This window comes from Gracilinanus agilis, chromosome 1, assembly GCF_016433145.1.
Source record: "Gracilinanus agilis isolate LMUSP501 chromosome 1, AgileGrace, whole genome shotgun sequence".
NCBI lineage: Eukaryota > Metazoa > Chordata > Mammalia > Didelphimorphia > Didelphidae > Gracilinanus > Gracilinanus agilis.
Window position 1 is genome coordinate 33,982,164 of NC_058130.1, and position 9,580 is coordinate 33,991,743.

The window sequence follows — 9,580 nt, forward strand, 5'->3', positions numbered from 1 at the left end:
GAGAGAGAGAAGGCAGTGGTGTGAGAGAGTTGGAGAATGAGAAAAACCCAACTCTGATACTGACTACTTATATGGTCATTGGAAAAGCAATCACTTAATCTCTCAGCCTCTGATTCCTCAATAAAATTAGAATAATAATAATAATTTCACTATCTACATCATACAGTTGTTCTGGGGGAAAGTGTTTTGTCAACATTAAAGCTCTTTATAAATGTGGGTTATTTCCAAGCTATCTATAGCCATATTTTTTAAAAATGCTCCAAATCACTACTAATTAGAGAAATGCAAATTAAAACAATTCTAAGTTTCTACTTCACACCAGTCAAAGCAGCAAAGATGACAAAAAAGGAAAAATGGCAAATGTTGGACAAACTGTCAGAAAACAAGTACATTGATACACTGCTGGTAGAGTTAGGACAGCATGGAACCATTCTCTCCAGTAATTTGGAATTATAAACAAAGTTATTAAACATTTCATGCTCTTTGACATGTTAAACCCATATCCCTAAAAGATCAAAGAAAGAAGGGAAGGTCCTATATGTACAAAAATATTTATAGTAATTCTTTTTGTGGTTAAAAAAAAACTGGAAACTAAAGGAATGTCCAACAATAGAGGAATGGCTGAATAAGCTGTGGTATATGGATGCGATAGAATACTACTATAGGTAAGAAATGAGGAGATGCATGATTTCAAAAAGACATAGGAAGTCTTATGTGAACTGATACAGAGTGAAGTGAGAAGAACCAAAAAAAAATTTATACTATAATGACAATATTATAAAAAAAGGAACAATTCTGAAGATGTTTGTAAACTGATAAAGAATTAAATAAACAAAATCAGAGTAACTTATGCAATAACAATAACACTGCAAAAACAAACAGCTTTGAAAGCTCTAGGAATTAAGATCATTACAAAGACCATGAATGATTCTAGAAGGTTAATGATGAGCTGTGCTACTAATGACACAGAGGAAATGAATGAATTCTTAGGGAACAGAACAGTGTGTGTGTGTGTCTATGTCTGTCTGTCTGTCTGTCTGTGTGTGCAGCCAATGAGGGAATTTGTTTTGCTTGACTATTTATTTATTACAAGGGGAAAATAGACGTGTGCTGTTATTAGTTCAATTTGTAGCACACAGAAAATGTTTTCATTATACATTTCTTCATGATCATCTTGTACATTTCCTTCTCTGCAGGATGTCTGAACAGGCTGTATGGTGCAGTGGGTAGGACATTGTACTGGGAGTCAGGAAGACCACCATAAGCAAACAGTTTTCCGGGGTCTATTTCCTCATCTAAAAAATTAGAGATCTGAAATATCAAACAGTTTATATAATAATGGGGGGTATGTTATAATGGGAATTCCTTTTCAATATGGGTTGGACTAAGTAGAGAGTTGGAGAAGGAAATGGCAAACCACTTTGTATCTTTGCCAAGAAAACCCCAAGTGGAGTCATAAAGAATAGGACATGACCGAAAAATGACTGAATAACAAAGATAGGTGGTCACTGAAATCCTTCCATCTCTCAATTTTTTATATGCTTAATATATCCTTCATCATATTTCCTCATTTCCTTGCCCCCCATCAAACAACTTTGCGTATTATTTCAGACTTGTGACCTGACAAATGACTTTTGCTAACTTCCTGACCATAATATACTCAATCTGAATGAATATGTTAATGATATTTTGTTTAATAATGCTTAAATGATATGAACACATTTTTTTCAGCATTCTTTTTCATATACTTCCAGTCTTTATCCTGTGATCCATTCAGGCTGCTATAATTTTTAAAAGTAAAAACATTTCTATAAAATGTTGGTCGGTGGTCTCCAAACTACCTTCAGTTATTTATTTATCTATGATCCATATATAAGCTTTCCCACCTAGAGGCATGTTTATTAAATACTTGAGGAAGGCAAAATGGCAGAGCAGGAAAAAAATGCTGCTTTTAGAGTCAGATGCTGCATTCAAATCCCAAGTCTGTCTCTTTTGACCTGAATGACCTTAGGCAAGTCACTTACACTTATAGGTCCTTGGTTCATCTATAAAATGATTGGACTGGATGGCTTCTAAGGTCTACAGGCTCAAGATCTATGATTCTATGAGGGAAGTGGTTGTAATAACTGGGCAAGTTCTTTAATCTTTAATCTTTAGGGACCTTAGTTTTTGCTTTTGTTTTGTTTTGGAGTTTTTTTCTAATAAATAAGGGGATGGTTTATAAGATCCCTTCCAGGTCAAAATCTATAGTTTCCTACACCAATAAAATTATAGGTTCAGACCCCATGCCATCCTCCAAAAAAAAAGGCAATCTGAGAACCAGGATCTTCTCTCCTCTTTTCTCCATTGTGATCATATTCTCAGCCTCCATCCCGGGGACTCATACTCTCTAAGTTGGGACTGCAGGCACCAAATGGAGGCACCTGCCCATATTCCTGCTTTCCTATCCCTCATCCCTACTTCAGGCTCCACCTCACAAATAAGACAAGAAAAAAAGATTGGGATTTCTTTGAACTTGAGGTCCTGTAGCATCAGGATCTTTGCCCATGCCCCAGAATGAAAACAAATGCCCCTAAGCAGGAATTTATTTAGGACAGGCGGCAGAGTGGATAGTGTGCCAGGTCTGGAGTCAGGAAGACTCATCTTCATGAATTTAAATCTGGCTTCAGACATTTACTTGTTAAGTAAAGCACCTAACCCTGTTTGCCTCAGTTTCTTCATCTGTAAAATGAGCTGGAGAAGGAAATAGCAAACCACTCTGGGATCATTTTTCAAGAAAACTCCAAAATGGGATCACAAAAAGTCAGACAAGACTGTAATAAATGAAGTACAACAAAAAAAGTAGGGATGTATTATTTCTTTCTTCAGACCTTATTCAGTCAGGCCCACATATTGATCAGCAATCTCTCTTTTGAATTCTAAAATTCTAGAAATCTATTCTCGAATCTAGAATTCTAGAAATCAACTGCCTGTTGAACCTCTCCAACTGAATGTCCCATAGAAATCTCAAATTTAACATGTCCAAAGGGTACTTGCAATTTCCCTCAAACCCATCCATCCCTCTTCCAAACTACCTCTTTCCATAGTTGATATCATTGTCCTTTTTGTCACCCAGATTCTAAAAACCTTGAAGTCATCCTTGATTCTTCACATCTTTCAACACCTAATTCAGTGGTTCCCAAACTTTTTTGGCCTACCGCCCCCTTTCCAGAAAAAAATATTACTTAGCCTCCTGTCACATGCTATCACCACCCCCTTACAGTTATTCACCACCCCCAAATGCACCTGTGGCCATCACCACTCCCCTGAATCACTGCAGCACCCACCAGGGGGCAGTGGCACCCACTTTGGGAATCACTGACCTAATTCAATCAGTTGCCCAGTCTTCATGATCGTATCTTCCCAGTATGTATCTCTTGTATTCATCTTCTCTCTTCACCATTTCTCTTCTTCTCTAGTTCATGCCTCCATATAGCTGTTGTCCCAACTTATTGCAGTTATCTCCTTCATTGGTCCCTCCATCTCTAATCTCTCTCTCCCTTCTCCAATCCATCCTCCAAGCAACTGCTAAATTATTACCCCCAAAACAGATCTGATCGTGTCACTTACTTGATTATATTTATTTATCTATCCACAAGCTTCACTCCTATGACCCAATTAACAGACATTTATTATCACACACTATGTACCAGTACCAGTGTGCTAAGTGTTGCTGATATTCCAACATACAAATGACTCTATGGTCAATCAGTTTTAAAGACTCTTCCAGTCCATGCATACTTTCATGCCCTTCTCAGTGTCCTTCCATAAGTTCAGCAGAGAAAGTTTACTTAAAAACCTGAAAGTTTTCCTCATTTTTTCATCTCCTGAGCATACTAAAGGAAAATTCTGGCTAGTCACTTATCATCTCTCCCCCTTGTCATGAGACCAATATATTTCCTTCTTTCTATCATAGATTTTCCAGGTAATAAAGGGTCATGAATCTGGAGCAAGAAGGTATCTCAGAATCCAATCCATACTCTCCATTTTACAAATGAGGAAACTGAGGCCCAGAGACACGAAGTGATTTGCCAAGGTCCCATAAGCTTTAATCAGAGGTGAGATTTGAACCTAGGTCCCCTGACTTCAGAGCCTACACTTTTTCTGCTGCCCCTCATTTATCTTTCATCAAAATTCTGGGCAGCCTGCTTATATCCACCAAGTGATTGCCTTATGATATTCATTTTTGTCTTAGGAGAGCTCTCTTAGAAATGCAAATTAAAATGCTGAGGTACCACCTCAGTTCTATTACACCGGCCAATATGATGGTAAAGGAAAGTGATAAATGTTGAAGGGGATGTGGCAAAATTATGACCCTAATGCATTGTTGGTGGAGTTGCAAATTGATCTAACCATCCTGGAGGGCAATGTGGAACTATGTCCAAAGGGCCATAAAATCGTGCATACCCTTTGATCCTATAATATCACTACTGGGTCTGTAACCCAAAAAGATTTTTTAAAAAGAGGAAATAACTTATTTGTACAAAAACATTTATAGCAGCCTTTTTGTGGTCACAAAGAATTGGAAATAGAGGGGAATATCCATCAACTGGGAAATAGCTGAACAAATTGTGGTATATGCTGGTGATGGAATACTACTGTGCTATGAGAAATGACGAACAGGATGATTTCAGAAAGAACTGGAAAGACCTTCATGAACTGATGCAGAGTGAAATAAGAACAACCAGGAGAACATTGAATGCAGTAACAGCAATATTGTGAGATGATCAATTTTGGAAGACAGCTACTCTCAGCAATATAATGATCTGGGACAATCATGAAGCACTTATGGCAGAGAATGCTTTCACCTCTGGAGCAAAAACTGTTGAAGTCAGACACAGATCAAAGCATATTATCTTTCACATTTATTTATTTATGGTTTTATTTGGAGGTTTTGATTTTCTATGAGTATTCTCTTACAACAATGACCAATATGGAAGTATGTTTTGCATGATAATACATTTATGACCCAGACCAAATGGTTTAGCATCTCTGAGTGGGAGGAGACAAGTGAGAGAGGGAGATGGTTTGTATTTGATAATTTTGGGAAATGAATGTTGAAATTTTTTATTACTTATAATTGGAGAAATGAAATATCTTATTTAAAAAGTGCTCCCTTACTCTTGAAACTTCTCTGTGTATACTTTGTGTTGGCTTACTCATGTATATCCTACACACACACACACACACACACACACACACACACACCAGTAAAATTTAAACTCCTTGTGGCCACAGACAGTTCTGATTTATCTTTGTATCCCCAGAGCTGAGCACAGTGCCTGGCACACACACACAGCAAGCATTTAACAAATGCTGGTTGAACTAAATTGAATTGAATCTTCCTCCTTGGCTGTACCAGTGGACACATTAGTCACCTACTACAGAATCCAGAAGATATGGGGGAGAATGTGTTTTCTCTCCCTGGATTTGTCTTTATGGATACACTCGAGTGCACTTAGATGGCCCACCTTTTCAAGTAACCTATCGCAGTATCAAATGTTACAAATCATACATAGAGGTGTGATATTTCAGGGTGCTATTTTCCATCCAATATTTTTATATATTGATAGATATATAGAGAAGGTTGGTTATACTCCTATTTAGGAAACATCATTTTGCTCCCTGCTGTACTGAGGCATTAACTCAGTTAAAAGTTGCATATTTTATGTAATAAATATAAGATGCATGTACATATATTGAGACTTAAAGCTGAATTAAGACTTTTGGGACACTCTGGGAAGGGAAGAAAATAAGCATTTATTAAGTGCCTCCTATATGCCAGGCACTGGGCTGAGCTCTTTACAAATATCTCATTTAATTCTCACAACAATCCTAGGAGATAGGTGCTATTGTTATCCTTATTTTATAGATGAGGAAACTGAGGCAAATGGAGGTTAAGTGGCTTGATCAGGGTCACACAGACTTAAATTCAGATCTTCCCAACATCTGGTTCAGAACTCTATGCAACCCACACACCTAGCATAATACATAGTATTTAAGAAATATTGTGACCTTTTAAACAAATAAGGTAGGTAGGTTCCTCAAGTGGATAGGGTGACAAGTCTGGATGCAGGAAGACTCATTTCCCTGAGTTCAAATCTAGCCTCAGATACTTCCTAGCTGGGTGACCATAGGCAAGTCACTTATCCTTCTTTGCCTCAGTTTCCTCATCTATAAAATGAACTGGAGAAGAAAATGGCAAACTGTTCTAGTGTCTCTACCAAGAAATCTCCAAATGAGGTTATGAAGAGTCAGACATGACTGAAATGACAGAGCAACAAGTCACTTAACCCTGTTTGCCTCAGTTTCCTCATTTATAAAATTAGCCAGAGAAGGAACTAGCAAGCCACTCCAGTTATCATTGCCAGGAAAACTCTAAATGGAGTCAAAAAGAGTTGAACATGACCGAAGTGACTGAACAACAAGACCATAAACAATACTTCAAACTGAACTTGAGGGAACACATTCTCCTTTAAATTATTCATAGATTTACAGAGTTCAAAGAGATCTCAGAGGCCAAAATGTCCAAATCTTTGACTATAGTCCTTTATACCTCTACAAATCTCCTCTCCCAAAAATAAGGAATGAAAATATTCGATATATGACAAATCAGATATAAACAATCAATAGCAAAGCTTAATGAACCCCTAAGTCAAGCAGAGCCCTCATCAGTAGAGATCAAAGAGAAATTCTACCAGAAACATTCCTATCACACCCTTGCTTCTCATCTTCCTCTCCTGCTGCCTGTTTGTCCATTCTTTTACTCATTAACAACACAAAAAAATCAGGATAAGTTCCAAGTGCATCACTGAAGTGTTGATGTTGGTCAACTGAGGCAAAGGAAAAGTAAAGTGACTTACCCAAACTCACCCAGACAACAAATAGTGAAGTCTGAATCCAAATTCAGTCCATCCACCTCTACATCCAATGCTCTTCCCTGCACTATAACCCACCTACATCTATATGCACATAATGTCAAGTTAAATTTCAAGTTCTCACCCCCTCTTGCTGTCTTAAATGCCATGGGCTCAGTGGAGCCTTTTGACTCAAGTCCCATCCAAATGTAACAAAACATGTACTGAGCTTCCCTTTCTCATTCTAGGAAGCCCTGTGTCTAGTTCAGTGTTTTGGCATTTGGAGGATAACAAAACTCCTAATTGCTTCAGAGCCACATATATGCTGTAGCATTGAAAGTTTGGAAGCTTTGGGCCAGTGAAGAGTTCACCTTATTTATTGGCCATTGATCAGGAAGAACAATGATTCAGTGGACCTTTAAACATGTAAGGCAGACATGGGGCACCTAGAGGACTCAATGACTTGAGAACCAGGTCTAGAAATGAGAGATCCTGAATTTAAATCTGGATTCAAATACTTCCTAGATTTGTGATCCTGGACAAGTCACTCAACCCCAATTGCCTAGTCCTTACTGCTCTTCTACCTTGGAACCAATGCTTAGTATTGATACCAAGGTGGAAGGTAAGGGTTCAAAAGGAAAAAAAAAAAAAGTACTGACTTCACCTCTGTATCTCGCTCTTCCTTTGACTTTCTACAAGGCAAAAAATAGCTTCCCTTTTCCTCTCCTCCCTCCCCCTCTTGTCCCTCTCCCTTTCTATTTCTGTCTTTCTCTATGCCTGTCTCTGTCTCTAAAGGGAGAAAGGGATGGAAAAGAGGAGAAAGACTGCCCTTTTCCCAAACTTCCCTATCATTAAATGGTGAATTACTCGCACCATGGTATCCAGGACATGTTCTAGCCTAGAAGAGCTTTAGACTGAATCACAAAGTTCTGTCACTTCTCCTTTACTAAGTTTTCCTTTCTTGAGAATGAGAAACCCACATTGATAACAAGATAGATGAATCCAGGCTAGGAAAAATCTTGGGACTTTGAGAGAACTAGATGTCCTAAGCCCACTGGTAAGAGCTGCCTGGCAGAAGAGAAAAGAGCTCCTGACCTTGTTTGCCAAAATACATGAATCTAAGGGATATTGTTTAGTCAGTAATTAACAGAAATGTAAAAAAACCCTGCTCAGAAGTCCCACAAATACCTTCATCTCCTGATGAAGTTTAAGTCTCAGCCTCCTGGCAGAATATAACAATGGTTTTACTTCACTTGGTATGCTTCATTCTGGTCCACACATATTTCTGAATCTTTTGTGTTCAGCAATTCTTTTGTGGAGAGAAACAAATATCTATCACATACCAGACTGACATGGTACATACATTGAGTACCTTTAACCTACAAACTTTGAGGACACAAGTCATGATCCAAAATCTGAGTGCCAGGATAGGGGCAAAATGAGCCAAGAACTATGATAAAAGAAGTCGGGGCCCTCTTCTAGGCAGTCAGGCTCCCCTAGAACTGAGTCCAGTCACTATATGCAGTAGTCTAGAGCAATAAGACTCCTTAAGTAAAAGAGAGAGGGAATGGTGCCCCAGCCCTTTGGGGTGAGCAGAAGTTAGTATTTATTAGACTCAAATCATAAGTTTGGGAGCAAGAAAGAGCCCCAGGGACATCTAATTGGACCTGCCCACTCTACTAAGGCTAAAACTAAGTTTTCAAGATGAGTTATCACTTGCCCTTAAAATCTGGATGTCCATTGGTCAAATTGTACAGAAAGGACTCTCTTTCTGCTGCTGCTTGCCCTAGTACATCTCACCTCTACTTCTTTGAACCTACTCTGAAATTCTCTAGGGAACTGACTACTACAGTTTGATATCTGTCCTACACTGCCCCACACATTTTCACAGAATCAGGATGACTAAAATGTCTACAACCTTCAACTCAGAGATCTCACTCCTAGGCGTATGTCCCCAAGGAGGTAAACACACATAACACACACAGGATCCCCCACATGTCAAAACAATCATAGTGGCTCTTTTTATGGTAGAAAATAAGTAGAAACAGTAAATACTTTTGATTAGGAAATGACTAAACAAGCTGTGATCTATGATTATATGGAATATTAATGAATTTATCATAAGAAAAGATGAAAATAGTGAACATAGAGAATTGTAGGAAAATTTTATACAAAATGATGCAGAGCAAAGTAAGAAGAACCAGGAAACAATATGTATAATGACTATAATAATATAAGTGGAAAGAAAAAAAAGAAATAATGTTGTGTACAAGTAATGATAAAGCTTATTCCCAAAGATGAGAAAATGTCCCTGCTTTGCAAAGAGACAAAGGGACTGTGAGTGTGGAACATTACACATGCTGTCAGACAATGTGCTGATTAAGTTTGCTAAAATTTTCTCTCTTTTTTTCTCTCCCCATCTTTTTTTCTCTTCCCCACTTACTTCCTCTCTTTCTCCCCTTTCTCTATCTCCCCCTTCTCTATTTCTCCTTTTCTTTCTCTTCTCATCGCTTTCTCTCTCCCCCTTTTTCTTATTCCCTTGCCTCGCCCTCTCCCTTTGTGTGTGTGTGCCTCTGTCCATCTATCTTTCTCTCTTTCTCTGTTTCTCTCTATCTGTCTATCTCTGACTCTCTCTCTCGTCTCTCTTCTCTCTCTCTCTCTCTCTCTCTCTTCTCTCTCTCTCT